Source organism: Passer domesticus, chromosome 1 (genome assembly GCF_036417665.1).
Source record: "Passer domesticus isolate bPasDom1 chromosome 1, bPasDom1.hap1, whole genome shotgun sequence".
NCBI lineage: Eukaryota > Metazoa > Chordata > Aves > Passeriformes > Passeridae > Passer > Passer domesticus.
The window spans coordinates 92,163,443-92,181,075 of NC_087474.1; the positions used below are offsets into that span (position 1 = coordinate 92,163,443).

Consider the following 17,633-nt stretch of genomic DNA (forward strand, 5'->3'; position numbering starts at 1 on the left):
GCATGCTCCTGGAATTTCCTTAGCAATGAACAGATTAGAGAGCATTTCTTCTGAGGATGCTTCATAAGATTCTTCACTTTCCAAACAAAAGACTGTTTGCATTTATGTAAAGTAACTTCCTGCACCGCTTTTTAAGCTATGCTGATTCTTTATACCATGTATTTGCAGCTTTGGTTTACTTCAAGCATCAAATGTACAAAGAGGATAATGGACTCAATTATGCTAAGTGCCGAGTAGCCAGCTATTCATCTCAGTAAACTTTCCTGTAGCTTATTGGTATCCACAGCCATCCAGAGTTTCTGCACACTCACTTTTACTCTTAGCCCTGTGAAGGCAAGCATACAGGCTATTACAAGAGTAAATCCAACTGACATATCCAGACCAATGTTCAAATTCTAATCCAAACTCCACAGTTGATTAGTAATTCATGTGACGTTCCTTTCTTAAAAACACAACAGCACAGTCCCCTACCAGACAGCTGTTTGGTACAATGTATTTTCAGCAAGCTAGCACCCCTGAGTCTGAGGAAGTGTGTTCCAATTAAGAGTCCCGAGGGAAGTGCAAGGTTCTTGGGTTTGTCCAAAGTCACTGCTTCGCAAACAATTTCAAGTTTACTCAAAGAGCGTGTGTATGCTTTACTGTTTTCTGCCAGAGTGTTCAACATGTCATACAAATAAAGAAAACATAGGCTTTGCACACTAGGCAAAAAACTTTAAAGCACATTCTCAGACAACCCACATATTACATAATTAAAGACCTGTAACCTGGTTTCCTGCCTCTTAACTATAGTCATTTGACTAGGTAAGAGCCAAGTGAAAGGCTCAGTAAGTCAACAGCGTAACTGTGAACCTAGAATTTTAGCATTCCCATTGCTAAGAGAGCTTGTACAAACAAGGGCTTAAAATAAAGCCACTTAGCTTTGTCAAAAGTTGGGCTTTCTCTCCTGAAGTAGCAAAGCCACTAACTTCAGGAATCCTTCTGATTTTACAGTACTGGCTGTCAAGACTGGGAGCAATAACCCTGGAGACCAAGAACAAACAAGCCAGTTCGGGATTAAAGGAGCAGCAAAGGCAGCAGCACATTCCTCCCAACACACCACAGCACCTCCAATCCTCTGCGCCACAAATCACTGAAAACACACGATAACCTGGCAGGGTACACAGACCTGTTGTGATCCACACATTCCTACAACCCTCGGCAGACTTACCAGCCCACCACACAACATATACAACAGCTACAACAGAGCAGAAATTAACCAAGGGAGAAGGAAAATGAGGCTGACAGAAAAGACAGACCTGCGTCCGTGGTCCATGTCTCTGCAGTGGCAGAGAATTTGTTAAATGAATCACAGGAATTATATTACGTCCCATGATACAGGGGAAGGCAGAAAGGCTTGTCAGTCTGACCTTGGAGGAACTTATCTCCTGACCCCCTCTGGGCTTTAGCAACTCACTGATCAGAAAACCTTCAAGTCTAAAAAAACCTGGGGGTTTGGACCCTGTTGTCAACACTGAAACCCCATAGTGTGCATGCCCCGAGCCACTGAAGTGTTTCTTCGTAAAAGCTATAGCACAACACAGTTATAGAAGCCTTATATCACACTGCTACAGCTGAGCCAGAAACTTATTTTTCTGAAGGTGCTTCAGATTTATTTTTAGGAGTCTAGTTATGTGACTTATCACTACCTGCATTGCAATTGCTATTAGGGAAAAACCAAAAAGCAACATCACCCAGCTTCTTTCTGTCACCCCCGGCCCCAACTCCCAGTGTCTCTTTGGCATCCAGGAAATTAATTAAAAAATTAAATAATTAATGTAGTCTACCAAGAGCTGGACCACAGCTAGCAACCTCCAGCATTATCTGGTAGCAGCTGTTTACTCCTAAAAGGCATTTCTCCAGTAAGGCAGGAGTAAGCATAGTGAGTGTTAGCTGACAGCTCCAGCAATGCACTTTTACAGCATGCATACAGGCTAACACTAGAGATTCAGCTTCTCTAAGCTCATCTTTGCAAAACTGGCTTTAACAGGGCTTTCAACACTCCTGAACCCAACATTTAGCAAGAACTCTCTCACTAGATGCAGTCCTCTCCCAGTAGGAAGCAACCACTTCTGCAAAAATTGAGTTGTCTCCCCATACTCTGCACAGAGAAAATTGATAGTATACTCCACAGTGTGCACTTCTTGGACCAGAATGACATTTATTATGGTAGAAGACAATTGAATGCATCATGGTTGCTGTCTTTTAATCAGCTAGCAATGAGGGAATCCAACTGACAGCCTTAGAAATGCTAAAAGCTTTGTTCTATTTTTAATGAGACTAAAACCACTGTGGCTGTTAGAGACAGTTTACATAGTTTACAGCTAAAATAAAGTCTTGAAATACAGAAAAGAAACAATTGCACAAAATTCTCAGAGAAAGCAATCATTCCTTAGAGGTGTCTTCACCTATAAAGTACTTAGAAAAATGAAGTACTGACTTACTGATAAAGTATCCTTTAACTTTTTGTTAAAAAAAACAAGCTAGGTTTCTTTTCATTTCTAAAAATGAGTAAATAAAGTTTATATTAGGAAATTCTTCACAGTAGGAAAGTAGCATGCTTACATGAAAATTTTATTTCTTCTGCTGGCACCCACAGAACCTGATAATGTATCTCTAGCTTGTACTTAATCGTAAATTAGCCTTAGCTCCAAAGCAAGTCACTCCCACTGGCAAGGGACTACCACTGACAAAGATACATGTTCAAAGCTACATCCTTTGCTGCATGTTCAAAGCCCTTTTGTTTTGGTCAATACTGACTCAAACACTGAAGCCCCTGAAAAATCTGGTATTTGTTAGAGTGAACTCTACTTATCAATAAGAATTCAATTTAAAAATTGAGTTTTATTACCATGAGAAAGTATAATCTAACGCAGTATGTCATATTATTTTTTTTAAAGAGGCTTTTTAATTAGATCTTGTATCAAAGAACTGACACAGAACAGACCACAGTACTTAAATTGAGCCAAAAGCACAAGTTCATACGTGTTAACTACTATACTGGATGGATGCTCACACAATCTAAGGGAGTAATGCAACCCACAACAATGTGTTGTTGCTCTTAAAACCTTTAGCCTATTCATGAATCCTTACCAGGGTCACTTTTGTCCAAGTTTCTGAAGTGCACTGTCAGACTATATTCCTTCTTTATCAGAAGGACAAAAAGAAACATTATGGGAATTAATATTTGTACTCTGGTGCAATGGAAAATTTCAGCATCACACACTTGCTAACACACCTGTCCAGTCTGAGAAAACATCTTCAAAATTATTTCCTTTAAGCTTGTATTAAAAAAGAAACAAATTTAAAAAAAAAAAATCTGATCTATTATTTTGGGGGAAGCCGTAACACAGAAAGAAAGTACAGGAAATTTGATCCTTTCCAACACACTGGCCTCCCCATGCTCAGACCTGTGAAATACAAGGTAGCTCATCTGTTCTACTTGGCATCAAATCTGCTACAGCTTTGGTTATAGCAGCACTGCTGGCCAGCTGCTTCCAAGAACACTGGCTTTGGGAGTCAGGTTTTGACAGCATCCTTCTACCACGTGAACAGGAGACGTTCCACAAAATGCCTTGGACAGTCTGTCCTAGCACAGGCTAATGATGCCCTGAATTAACCTTGGAAGGCTCAGTGCTTGAAAGGATGAGCTAGTGGACTCTGGATCTGGCACTGCAACAACACATTTGTGTGTCTCAGACCAGGGGAGGGAGCAGAGAAGGGAAGATGCCACCTGGGTTGAAGGAACCACTGTTTCCACACAAGTGCATTGCATTCTCTTCAGGAACTGATATTCAAATCTCTATGCTTTGGGAAGTGGCAACCACAGCGAGATAACCTAAATTACATTTAAGTGTAATTTAAAGCTAGGAAGCCCTAGACATCAAGACAGATGAAACTCAACAAAGGAATGCAAGCAGCATGAAACACAGAGGAATTTATACCATCTGAATGTGGGTCTGCTCTCTTACGGCAATAGTGCTATCCCCGTTTTGTCTTTGTGATGGTTCAAGTTCAAACTGAGACTCTGAATGGGCCAGCAAGTGAAGATGGTCCTTCACAGCCCTCAACAGAAGTGATAAAATGATAAACCTCCTGTGGGGAAGGAGCCACTGTGCCCACATGTACCATTAAAAGTTACTGGATGTACCATTAAAATTAGCAAGTGAGCAAACTCCCACTTGCTAATGAAATTTCTCTTCAGGTTTTCAAACTGATAATCTGACCAATTTCAAGTGTCACGTTTAACAAATTTATACAAGACTACTTTGCTACCCTTCCTTGCTTAACTATTAGCAACGTGGACCTCATCACTCTACTTTCTAGGGCATTTGCTCAGTTGCTGAAATTTAGGGTATGCTCGGTACCCCTCCCTCCCCTCCTTCCCAACAGTGATCCTTGGCACTAGATATATAATTAACCAGGTCTAGAAGTGCCTATCCCATCTGATCAAACCTATGATCCTAATTACCTGGACCACACACCTTTCTGCTCAGATAAAAATCCATTCTCCTGTTACATGGTGCCATCTGCCCCAGAACTCACTGCTCACTTCAGTGTAGTTCTGGCAACTTGCTCTGAATTCAATACAGAATTAATTCTTTACACATCTCTAAAACAGCAAGCCTTACCAAAAACAAACCAAAAAAATACATTTCAGAATCTCAGATATGGGGCAAATGTTTATACACTTCAATGGACTGCTCTATACCCTACTTAAGCCCCACAGAAATCACAGTCTACCAGTCTAAGGCACAGTAAATTATTCATGATTAATAACCTAGCATCAGATCTTGTATTGGAACAGACTGCTGTGTTCTCCTCTAAACAAATATCAGGGTTACAGTCTGAGTAAATCAGTAATGTAGTTTATGCAAAAAAATATTGGAGTCTAAGAAACAGTCTTCAATATACAGGTACTTAAAATTGTTGTTTTGTACTGCATATTTAGCAGTAATGGGTTACTTTGCAAGCCTTCAGAATAGGAGAAAAAAACATAATACCCTACCAACGGAACAACATGCCTGAATGTGTGTTTCTTTCCTTAATTATGTATGAATCTCATTTAACCTGTGCATCTCTAAGAAAGTCACATACATAACTGCACCTTTCACTCAGTTGTTCAAAACAGTTTTCCTGAAAAAAAATCCTCACAGTGATGCTCTATCAGACTTCATTAAGTTGCCACCCCCACGTGTTAGCACACAATCGTTGGACAAAATTTCTAACACAAATGATGCTGCAGCCTGCATTACAGAAATACCATCATAGGAATTGTCAATTCATAACAAATGAAAAGAAAACAAAAATTAAGATAAGACTAATAACATGAGCCATTCTGACTACTCTGGTGCATCACTCTTACTCCAGTTTCTCAAAATGAGAGAAAATTACAGGGCTCAATACAGGGCCCAGTCCTTTTCCTCCTATCTTTACTGATGATCTGGATGAGGGTATCAAGTGTACCCTCAGTAAGTTCGTGGGCAACACTAAGTTGGGTGGGAGAGCTGATCTGCTACAGGGCAGGAAGGCTCTGCAGAGGGATCTAGATCAAAGGGACAATTATATCAGTCCAAGTGCCAACTCCTGGACTTGGGTCACAATGACCCCATGCAACACTCCAGGTTGGGGAAGAGTGGCTGTAAAGCTGCCCAGAGAAAAAGAACCTGGGGGCTCTGGTCAACAGCAGCTGAACACGAGCCAGCACGTGCCCAGGTGGCCAAGAAGGCTGATGACATCCTGGCTTGTATCAAAAACAGGTCAGCAGTGCCAGGGCAGTAGTCATCACACCTTTGAGTCTCTGTGTCCAGTTCTGGGCTCCTTACTACAAGAAAGACATTGAGGTGCTGGAGCAAGTCCAGAGAAGGGCAATGGCAGTGGTAAAGGGTCTAGAGAATGAGTTCTACAAGTGGCTGAGGGAGCTGGGGGTGCTTAGCCCGCAGAAAAGGAGGCTCAGGGGGGACCTTATTGCTCGCTACAACTCCCTGAAAGGAGGCTGTAGCCAGGGGGGTCAGCATCTTCTCCCAGGCAACCAGTGATGGGATGGGAGGACACAGCCTCAAGCTGCACCAGAGAAGGCTGAGGTTGGACATCAAGAGGAATTTCTTCATGAAAAGGGCTGTTAAACAATGGGACAAAGTGACCAAGAAGATGATGGAGCCACTACCCTGGAGGTGCTCATAACAGGACACAGAGCTTAATGTCATAGTCTAGTTGACAAGGTGGTTATCTGTCAAAGGTTGGACTCAATGATCTTAGAGGTCTTTTCCAACCTAAATGATTCTGATTTTCCTCATCTTCATTGTCCTTAGAAAAACAAGTATCTAGGTTTGACTATAGTAAAATCCAAGCACGTCAAAGGTACTTTTTAGCCTGAGAACTTCTCTCAATGTTCTGCCCAGTTTACCTATCTCTGTCTAACTTTCAAAAATCCAGGTACCATATGAAATGTGTCATTGTTACATTTGTTCCAGTATCAATAAAAATATACACTTGTATCTATCCATCTCAAGGTAGCAGCTGCCATGTTTTCCTTTCCTTGAGGAAAGGGAGTTAATTGCAAGTAGCTCTACCAGTTATCCTGCATTAAGAATATGGCTTTATCAGAAAATCTTTATTGACTTAACATTCTCTGAAGGAAGAAAATTTACAAAAGATCAGCAATTTGCATTTAAATAGTAACAAATTACATGTAAAATTGCACGTTGTCCCAGAAAACACAATACAAAGTATAAATATTCAGTTTTTGCAGAAGCTGGCACACTAAAAGCAAGCACATCAATCACCTCTTCATGCTTGGAAGGTTTTCTTTTAGTTTTGTTCAGTTTTACAGTTGTTCACAGCGTGTGTCAAGTGACCACTTATTTTATACAGCTCCTCGCCACTTCTTTTAACACCTACTGGACACATCCAAGGAAGTTATCCACAGCACATCAGAACATACACTGAGGCACTCCTACACAGTTAGCAGCAGCTGCTTTAATTCCACACAAAGTCTCTGAGGCTACATTAAAGCCTCAACAGATCAAAAGGTTTCTTAACTACCAGTATGTTACTGGAGGAAGGTCTGGTGTGCCAAACATTGCCAAGGCAGCACATGAAACAAAACAAGCAAACCACCTCAAAACAAGACCTGTCCAGGTAAGGGTCTCCAAACAAGGAGATCTGAACAGAGATTGCAAACCTGGTCAGCCAGAAGAAAAGTTCAAGAAATCCCACAGTTGCAATAAATCCATATGTGCAATGTTTGATCATGCTGGCTTTAGCAGCCCTGACACACTACTGCTATCAACCTCAAGAACATCTCTGCAAATGGATTTCTACTGTTCACTCCAAGAAAAGATGGGATGCAATCGGATGAGCTGCTTTCAATCAGTATTGAAGTGGCTTTTCTTTCTCTTCTGTGAAACCACTGCTGAAGACCAGGGAGGGGAAGTAACTTGTTTACCTTGCAATTCAAGTGGCTGGCAGCTTGCACATGAGCAGCTACCAGACTTCAGCTCAATGGTGATTAATTCAGGGTGGCACCTTTTCCAGTACAACCAGTATTTATTGTACTCCTTCCTCTAGTTTTGAGCTATTCTTTCTAACTCAAAAATGCAGGTCTGTGAAATAAAAGGTAATGGTAAACATTCATGCAGAGATTAAAGTCAAATCAGATATATATATAAAAAAAAAGGAATCACAGGATAAGGTGGAGAAGAGGAAAAACTTTGAACTAGGCTTCAGAATCAACCTGTGGGTGAGAGGAATGGGCCACCTTCTGGATACAGATAAACAGAAGACTACTTAATTAGCTAAGCCAGGAGGAAAATTAACTGTGACAGGTTACCTAGAAGCAAACTATCACACCACAATACTGACAGCATGTGTCTTACATCATAATAATACATGTTATTGTGTCAGCATCCCTGTTTCAGAAGATGCTACTGGGAAGGATGATGGATGATAAGTTTCTGGTCTTGTGGGTTTGGGATTATTTTAATCTTCAGGGCAAGTCATACTCAAAAGATACGCTGTCAGAAAAGTATTTTTCCAACTTGCTTTCATCCAGCATAGCAGTTATGGTTTGTGACTTAACCATACAGACAGTTCATGTTCAACAGCCAGCAGCTTGTCGTAATTCCAAGGACATAAAGGACTCCAGAAAAAACAAGATTGCAAGAGATGCCTTTTTCAGAGTATCTTTAGCACACTTCAGTTAACCCTTCTGCTCACATCATGGCAAAGAATAATATATTTCATACAGAAATCTCCCCAGCAAATACATAGGAAGGAATTTTTTCCATCAAATTTGCAACCCACTGCCTTATATACTTCTGTACAGTCAGAAGTAGAAAAACAGGTGCTCTGAAGTCTTTTTACCTTAGGAAACAGGTTCTACAAATGCTTCCAGCTACAAAACACTTAAGGTGACTACCTCAAATATTTGATATTATATTCATGTCGAAAAACTCCTTGGGTCTGTCCTGAATTTGAAAAGAAAAAAGGAAATCGCCTAATTTGAGAGGGCATGTGTGGGTGAGTAAACAAGTTGCTTTAATAAATGAATTATTTATGGATGTATGTAACATGCATGTTACATATGACCCTGGCATCACCTTCTGCAGAAATCTTTCCAAAAGGTCATAACAAGAGGTTATGGTGGTGTGGCCACAAAGAATGAGCCCAAGAAAGAGCTCTGGAAGAAGCAGGATATGCAGAGGGGGAACAGGGTACAAGCACACAGACTGTGTAGGATAAAAGGGCTTCACCCAACCAGGTGGCAGGAGAGCCAGAGTCCCACAGAGAGTGATGAGGAAAGATGTCCCATGGAAGTGGACTACCCATAAATACAGTTAACTGTCTCCTAACATCATCATTGCCAAGATGTCTTCCTGAAAGAGCCTTCAGGAGATCTCCTTCCAGGAGAGCTACAACATCTTCTCCCAAGCTCCCCCAGGCACTACTCTCCATCAGCCTGAACACAACCACTCAAGGAAAACCCGGGAGGTCAGATCTCTGCCAGAGACGGAAGAGGTAGAAAACCCAGAGGCAGGAAAGGGAGATGTTAGCCTTGCCAGGCGAGGCACAAACCCTTTACAATCAATAAAACAGTTCATGCATTGGAAGGCTTTTGTCAGCCCTTGCTCCCTGATCACTGCTTCCATGCAGATAGCATCTCTTCTGCAATGGACCCACAGTGGAGAGGAAAGGGGAGCATCTGGCCAGGACTCCCCTAGTGTCTCCCCACCAAATAACTCGGAGCCAGAGGCACTCATGACCAAAGGACAGCAGCATCAGTCAGATCTGAGGGCAGATGCTCATATGCCACCTGGCAAGGGGGAGCTTCCCTACACCATCCCAAGGACAGTCCTGGGGAGATATGGCTGGCAGTAGGTCCTTGGAGAAGGCAGTATGGCAGACACTTGGATGTAAGCCTTGTGAGGGAGAGTAAACATCAAGGAAGCCAGGAGAGCGCCAGGACAGGAAACTGAGTAGCAAGAGCCTGGCTGGGAAGCCACAAGGGACAGTGCTGGGACAGGAAACACCTGGACAATTGGCTAGCACCTCTAGGTTCTCCTTTGCTTCTGTCACACTGCCAAGTCCCTCATTTTCCACCTCAATACTTCTTCCCAAAAGAAGCACTCACCATCTTTACGAAGATTCATGTTCAGAATACCTGTCTTGCTCAAACCAAATGAGTCCATTTTTGCAGCCAGGTGCATGGGACGGGGAGAAACTTGACACAAATCGGCTAAGTCACGTTTCTGACCCACTCACAAGCAAACGGTGCCGTTCCAGCTGCAGCCAGCACTGGACTCTACAAATATTTCTGGAGTGGGTTGAAGTTAACTTCACAAGCGATCAGTGAGCCAACAGGGGAAGCATTTTGCTGCTTGAACAACAAGCTGGCAAAGCCAACTGATAGACAAAGAGGAGCCATTTGGGGAGGAAGAGGTTGATGGCAGCAGAGATGATGCAGAGATGACAGTAATGAGTAAGCAAAGAGAGCAAGACTACCAGCAGAATTACAGTCTTGGACTGTGGGAAAACAGATTTTTGGCCTGTTCAAGGATCTGCATGTGAGGTTTCCATGGCAGACTTCTCTGAAGAACCAAGGTGCCCAGAGCAACAATCTGATCTTGCAGGACAGCCTACTCAAACCTCAAGAAAGGTCCATTGTGGCACGCAGAAAGTCACAGGGGAATGGCAGAAAGCCAACTGAATGGACAGGCCTCTCCTGCCTCAGCTAAAATGCTTAAACACAAAGAGCATTAAAGCAGGAAGAGGTTACACAGAAAGATCATGGAGATTGTGCCTATGCAGAAAAGCTGGAGCAAGGATGCCAAGCAAAGGATGCCAAAAAAACCCAAGGAACTCTTATATAGAGTAAGGACAAAAGGATGGCTACTGTTAATTTAGCTAGTTCTCAGCTGTGCACAGGATCCAGCAGCTAAGGACACAAAAGACCAATGATTTTTTTTTGCCTCAGTTTTTCCTCCTCATGTCTCCCAGTTCTTTGAGCACAGTGCCAGCACCTGGAGGACTGAACCATTACTGACAGCAAAGGAAAGTTAAGGATCAGACAAGCTAACTAGGAACAGATAGGATGCATTAGCAGATGCCAAGGATGCTAACCAACACTACGCTAGCAAGGCTACTCTCTGTTATCTTCAAAAGAGTAAGTAACTAATCAGAGGATGATCCTGGCAAGTGCAGAGGCAGAGAACACATTCCTCTTCAAAACAGGTGAGGATGACAATATGAAGAACCAAAAGCTGGTCAGCCTTGACAAGTTGTCAAGAGTATGGAGCAAGTCCTTCTGGAAATTACTGCCAGGAGCTCAAAGGGTTAAAAAAAAGCAACTCTAAATCTAAATCTACACTGGCTGTTCCAAAGAAAAGGTCATACTCATTGGCAATTTTATACCATTTGTACTAAGGGTCTTACCTCTCAAGACACCCGAACACTTACATAGATCATGGGTCATTGTGCCACCTTCTGATTTCATCTAGCTGCACAAACTAGGTTTCTTCAAATACACAGTTAAAATTTTACTGGACAATCATATGGGATTTCTGGAACATCTATTTTCATTAGAAGAGCAGGCACTTCATTTGTACTCCCTACAGCCCAAAGCAACCTGCCTCAATACAGCTGAAGGCTGTAGAAAAGTCAGCTGAATACTTGAGAAGAACCTACTGCAACAACATAAAGTTCATCAAAAATCTTTGCCTCCACTGAAGTATCAATCCTACAAATCTCATGTGAGCTGAAATAATGGCCTGCCACTCTCCTACACTACTAGCTTCAAGAACTTCTTCAAGAAAGGTGCCAACACCACTTTGTCAGAAACCCCCTCCTGAACTGTACAGAAGTATTCACTGTTCTGGGGAACTTGCCAGCATGACAGTATTTACTGTATGACTAATATGCATTAATGAAGCACAAATGGACAACTATTTATTTGTGCTAATAACTAAAGCGCCTTATTAGAGCTAAGGCCTCTAGCATGAAGGATTGCCAGGCTCCCCCACTTGCCAAAATTATGTCAAAAAATGGAGCCAATGTGTAAGGCATCAAGAGCTACAGCCAGTATGTAGTAGAGTCTTAAGTCATTGTTTAACATTCAGCTTGCAAAGAACCAGCATGCTCCAAAACCACTGGCTGTTTCCGAGGGCTTGTCTTTTCATTGTAGAGGCTAGAATTTCAAATATGCACACTGGTCGTACCAGCACGCAGGCCAAAGCTATCTTAAAATAGCAGTAAAGCCTGAGAGCTTTGCTGGGCATTTGTGTTCTACCTTTCATTGCTCACTGTTCTTTCAAAACCAGATATAAAAACACTGTATCTTAATGCCTTGGATTAAAATATCAATACTATCTAGTATAAAAGGCCATTAATACCAATAATCTTGCCCCTTGTTCATGAAGGATTCCTGAAAGCTGATCAATTTGGTAAAATTCCATCCTGAAAAAGCAAAGTCAGCCGTACAAGTCCTTGCTCTGTGCAGCACTTTCTATCCCACCTCTCTACAAAGGGAACATACCTACAACACTAGAAATAAAAGACACACCTCAAGAAGTGGCAGGGTTTTGTGGGAACGTAGGAATAACTTTTTTAAAAGACCACTTCATATTACATTATATTAGGAATGGAAAAGAAAGTTCTTAGGGAATGCAAAAAGAGCAAGTAAAGACTCTTTTCAGTCATAGCTACTACTAGGTTGACCTGATATATTTATCCCTAGCTTTAAAGCGTAAATGGCACCTTCACCACACCAAGGCCACAGTGAGTTCAGGCTCTCCATTCTTCTTTGAATCAGCAGCTTGAGTTTGGAGTAGAAAGTCTGCAAGTGTAGAAACAAAGAGGTCTCTGTCATGAGGCATCACAAGAACAAGTCTGGAAACTGTACCCACAGTTTCTTTCTAGAAATAGGAATATTCTCTTCTCAGATTTGATCACACAAACAGCTTCATTCAGAATCACAGGATTTGGGGTGGTAGTTTGGGGGAGTTTTTTTCTCCCATCTTTTTTAACATTGAAAAAAATATAAATAAGTGCTTATGAGATATTGTCTCCTCCGATCACACAGATTCTCTTTAGACTATGTAACGCAAGAAAATGTACTGGGCATAACTTTATGCAAGGTCTGTATCTAGATATATTTCTTGGAAATACTTAAACATAAGGCAACATTATATCACTGGTCTTTTCCAAGGATAGAAAAGATCCCTCTGAGCCAACTGGCATGGACAACAACACTAAGAACTATCTAAGCCACAGTGCTTTCTTGAAAAGTGACAGCTCCAAGTACACAGCAATATTATCTTCTGCTTAGAAAACAAAATAATCTTCTCCACTGGTTACTGTTTACTCAAATGTAGAACACAGAACATCTGTATGAGGAAGGTTCATTAAAAACACATCCCCCCCAAACTATCACTAATGTAATTCCAGTTGGCTATAACCAATGCAGTTAAAAAAAAAAGCTTCCATTCCTTTGTATTTCAGGTTTCTGTCTTTTTATATTTATGCAGGCATTTGAAGTGTGAAGCTGTCTCAGGACTGGTACGTCAACTCTCTTCTGTTAAATTGAAGCTGTTATTAACATGAAAAAACTCATACTGGTACTTCTCCAAAATAACCAGTTGGTAAACAGCTTGTTAAATATTTACTCATTTGGAAAAGATCCAACTCATGAAAAAATATGCAGGATTTTGTTTGGTGCTATAGTCTGCTAAACTGATTGTTACCATTGCTTCAGAATGTTCTCATGAAGTTTTGTGAGAGAACAGCAGAAAATACTCTGTTCTTATCAACATGGGTATGTTTTCAGTCTGGAAGTATCATCTTAAAAGTTGTGTAGAAGTCAGAACCTAAAGAGACCCACTGCTTTTGATTTTCACACTATCACTAAATGATTGGGGTTGGAAGAGACCTCTGGATGTCACCTGGTCCAATCCCCTGCTCAGGCAGGGCCACCTTCAGCCAGTTGCCTGGGATCATGTCTGGGTGGCGCTGGACCATCTCCAAGGATGGAGATTTCACCACCTCTCCTAGGCAACCTCTGCCAGTGCTCAGTCACTCTCACAGTGGAAGAGCATTGCCCAATACCCAGGGGGAACCTCCTGTGTTTCAGATCATGTTCACTGGCTCTGGTCACCAGGGAAAGAAACCTGGCTCTGTTCTCTTTACAGCATTTCAGGTATTTATATACATTCCTAAGAACTCCCCTCAACTTTATCTCAAGTATAAAAGTAGCAAATTGTAGGCTTAAGCATGAATGAAAACCAGAGATAAATCAAGAAACTGCTTGCATTTAATGACAGGGTCACTCTAGTGTTTAAGCATGAAATCATTAACAGGAAGACGCAAAATTAAACTTCTTTGCTTTATTTCCTCACTTGATTTGCAACATTTATGTTGTTTCCTGACCAATGGTAGTAGTAATGCAAGTAGCAAATGGTATGATTGACCACTAGAGTGTTTTGAGTCTTTTTTCTCAATGGGTTGAAAAAATTCATGTAATTGGAAAATGTGAACTGAGCCACTTGAAATTTCTTGCTTGCATTCATCTTCAAAAAAAAGACTTCATGTTTTGCCAACCAACTTCTGTAAATTAGAATACAAAAGCAAAAGTGCAAAAAGTAAGGTACATGCTTGCGACTGGAAATATAGAAAGGTAAACTAGTACATCAAAAACAAAAAGATTGATTACTATTTCTTGTCAGAAGGGAAACTGTAATGAATTGTATATAAACTTAGTGCAAGATACAAATTTCTTTGATGTTATTTTGTTTCATATAACATATTCTGATGATAAACCATAATGGTGGCAAGTAGACTTCCACTCCTCTTTAAGTGGAGTGTGGTAAGCACCACACTTCTGTTTCAATGTTAATGAAAACAACTATTTTCGGGACAATTTTTTTAAACAGATTTCTTTCCAAGAAAAATAAAAGCTAGAAATCTAGCTTCAGTTGGTCTTCAATGAAAACTAACAAGCAGCATCAACTCTATCTGTAAAAAACATTTGCAGTCTGCACCCAGGGAGACAGATTTCATAACTTCATATTGAAGGCAACATGTCTTGTAAAAACATTCACTAATGTTCACGCTGCTTTGTACTTTGTCTGCTCCAGTCCGTCAACCCTCTACACCACATACATGTAAACTGTTAAAACAAGAGTATCGTCAATAAAAGATCTGTTGACTGACACCATATTTCACAAATCTGATGACTTTCTGCATTGGCAGTAGCAACATTTCAGCTTTTCTTTATGCAATATGTAGAAGAATGATGCAATGTAATAATGCATCTGGTGTTTTTTCACTCAGCTATGCCCAAGGACTTTGAAAGCCTGCTTGTGCACTCTGGTCCTTCCACATTGCCCTGTTAGGGTGAAAAACCCAAACTCCAGGATTAATTTTATGCAAGCAGAATTCTTGTACATTTAAGCCTAATAAGAGTAAATTAAGCCACCGTTTGTTTTGAATCTTGAAAATCATGTATTCGGTTTGCAAAAGAAGGCTTTGGGAGTGGGGGGAGGGACCAGGTTGGCTTCTGTGTGAAAAAAACAAACACATCTGCTAAACTGTGTCCTGGTTCTGACCAAGACTGGGTTAATGCTTACAGCAGCTGGGAGGGGCATTACTAGGACAGGGAGGTGATTCTACACCACCTCATCTGATTCTGAGAACGGGGTTCCTTCCTGACGAGCAAGCCTGGCACTGGTCAGGTTCCTTGAGCATCCTGCATGTGAAATCACTCTCTAAGAAACACTTTTGTTGTCAATATTGTTGCTGTCACTGTTCCTTTTCTTATCTCATGGATGTTTCCAGTAAATTGTTCTCATATTAACCTGTTATCTTTGCCTTTTGTGCCTCCAATTCTCCTCTCTGGCCACCCCCAGTGGAAGGGCTGGGGGGTGACCCAGCAACAGTGTGATTTGGAGAGTCTCAGTGGGAGAACTAAAGCAAGGAGTACCATTCCTAAACCACAACAAATTGCAGATGAAGAGCGGAGTGGGAATACGTAAGAGAAACAACTCTGCAGAAACTGGGGTCAGTGAAGAAGGAGGAGGAGGCGCTCCAGGAACTGGAGCTGAGGTTTCCCTGCAGCCCATGGTGCAGAGCATGGTGAAGCAGCTGTGTCCCTGCAGAGTCCCACAGGGGAGCCAGAGACCCACTTACAGCCCACCCAGGCCTCTGTGCCAGAGCATCCAGATGCACAAATGAGGCTGTGACACTGTGGGAAGCCCACAGTGGAGCAGGCTGCTGGCAGGACCTGTGCAACCATGGAGAGAAGAGCTCACACTGGAGCAGGTTATGCCCTGTGAACCCCACATGGCACAGCAGCCTGTTCCAGAAGGATTGCACCCCACGGAAGGGACTTATGTTCATGTGGGAAGGACCCATACTGGAGAACTTCATGGAGATGTCTCCCTGGGAAGGGCCCCAAACTGGAGCAAGGGAAGAGTGTGAGCAGTTCTCCCCCTGAGGAAGAAGGATTGTCAGAGACAATGTGTAATGAACTGACTGGAAATCCCGTTCCCCATCCCGCTGCATCACTGGAGAGGAGAAGAGAGAGCAACTTGGAAGCAAAGTAGAATCTGGGAATAAGGACAGGGTGGGGGGAATGTGCTTTTAAAATTCAGCTCTATTTCTCATTACTTTACTCTTATTTGACTGGTAATAAATTAAACTAACTTCCCCAGTCAAGTCTGTTTTGCCTGTGATGGTACCCAGTGAGTGATTTCCTCCTGCCTTTACCTCATCCCATAAGCCTTTTACTATGTTTTCTTCTCCCTGCCCAGCTGAGGAGAGGAATGACCAGAACCATTTTGGCCTGGCACCTTTCTTACCACAACTGGCAAGTGACATCGCCAAAGAATCGCTAAACAATTGTCAACAACCAAGCTAATGAAGATATTCAAACAGTGTCAGGCAGACAATGAAACATAGGTTTCAACAGCCCCCTCCAAGATCACTTGGAGACAAATTCTGCAAACAAATATTTCCCATGCAGGTTTTTATGATAAAAGACATTTTATGCACACAAACATGGACTGCAGCATGTTTACCTATATTAACACCAAATAACAGACTGTTCAATACCAAAGCAGCAGAGATGACTGAGTCATATAGAAGGCATCTGGATGTCACAAGGGTAAGGATGATTGCATCCATCAAGGTAATTATATAATTAAATTAGAAATTTTTTTCAAATCAAAAGGGTTTTTTTCCTCCCCTTTCACTAAAAGAGAAACCCTCTCTTCTCTAGCTGCCTAATCTAAGCAAGCCACCCCTGAGAATAAAATAAGCAAGTTTTTTTTCCAAAAAAACCCATGCTCACTAAGATGAAGCACTCCAGAAAAACAATATGCCATGGACTTTGATCAGATGACCTCCAAAGGTGTCTAAGTTACTGTATCATTTTACTGAAAACAAGGATCAAAGCTGCCATACTAAAACCTGGAGAACCTCTGCCTAACTGCCCCTCCAGACAAAGGCAGTGCAATACTGTTATTGTAGTTCCAGAATTGCCAGCAAATCACCTCCCCATCTACAAATCTGACATCACTGAAAGAGGCTTTCATTACAGTAGCTAGCCTCTGATTAATTCTCTTATGTATTTAATTCTTACTCTTGAAGTAAGAATTCTCAAAGCTTCTCAAGTATGATGTGCACTATTTTGCACTCTTATCTGATCAAAAGGATTATTAGCAATCCTGAAATCCACAGCTCTGTACACGTAAGAGAAAGCAATTTCCATTTTCTCCCTACTTTGTGGCCAAGTGCTTGTAGTCCATTTTATACCAAGTTAGAAGTTCTTTCTCAAATAAGAATTCAACTCACTAAAACCAAACTACATTAATTATTACTGAAGTCATACCTGCATCTTGGTCGTGAGAAAACAAACAGAAGGCAGAAGGTGGAAGATGAACAGAACATTCCTGTATGCCCAAAATTTTATCTTCATAAACTGGGAAAAAAAACCCTGGTGGGTTTTTTTTGTGTTTTTTTTTTTGTTTTGTTTTGGTTTGGTTTTTTTTTTGTTGTTATTTATGTCACTGAGACTTGTACAATTAAAGCAAAGGGTTAAAGAACTA

The 17,633-nt window shown here is 41.5% G+C and overlaps 1 protein-coding gene across 7 annotated transcripts in view; it reads right to left on the reverse strand.

Moving 5' to 3' along the window:
- GRB10 (growth factor receptor bound protein 10) overlaps positions 1 to 17,633 on the reverse strand; it is a 155,651-nt gene that overhangs the window by 88,567 nt on the left and 49,451 nt on the right. Inside the window, exons 1-2 of one of the 7 annotated variants that reach the window (XM_064429456.1) lie at positions 7,772 to 7,889; positions 7,484 to 7,640 (exon numbers count right to left, since the gene is read on the reverse strand). The exons of the other annotated variants lie outside the window; for them this stretch is intronic. The gene's annotated coding sequence lies outside the window, so the exon portion shown is untranslated. Of the gene's footprint in view, positions 1 to 7,483; positions 7,641 to 7,771; positions 7,890 to 17,633 lie in introns of those variants that run through there. 7 annotated transcript variants of the gene reach the window in all.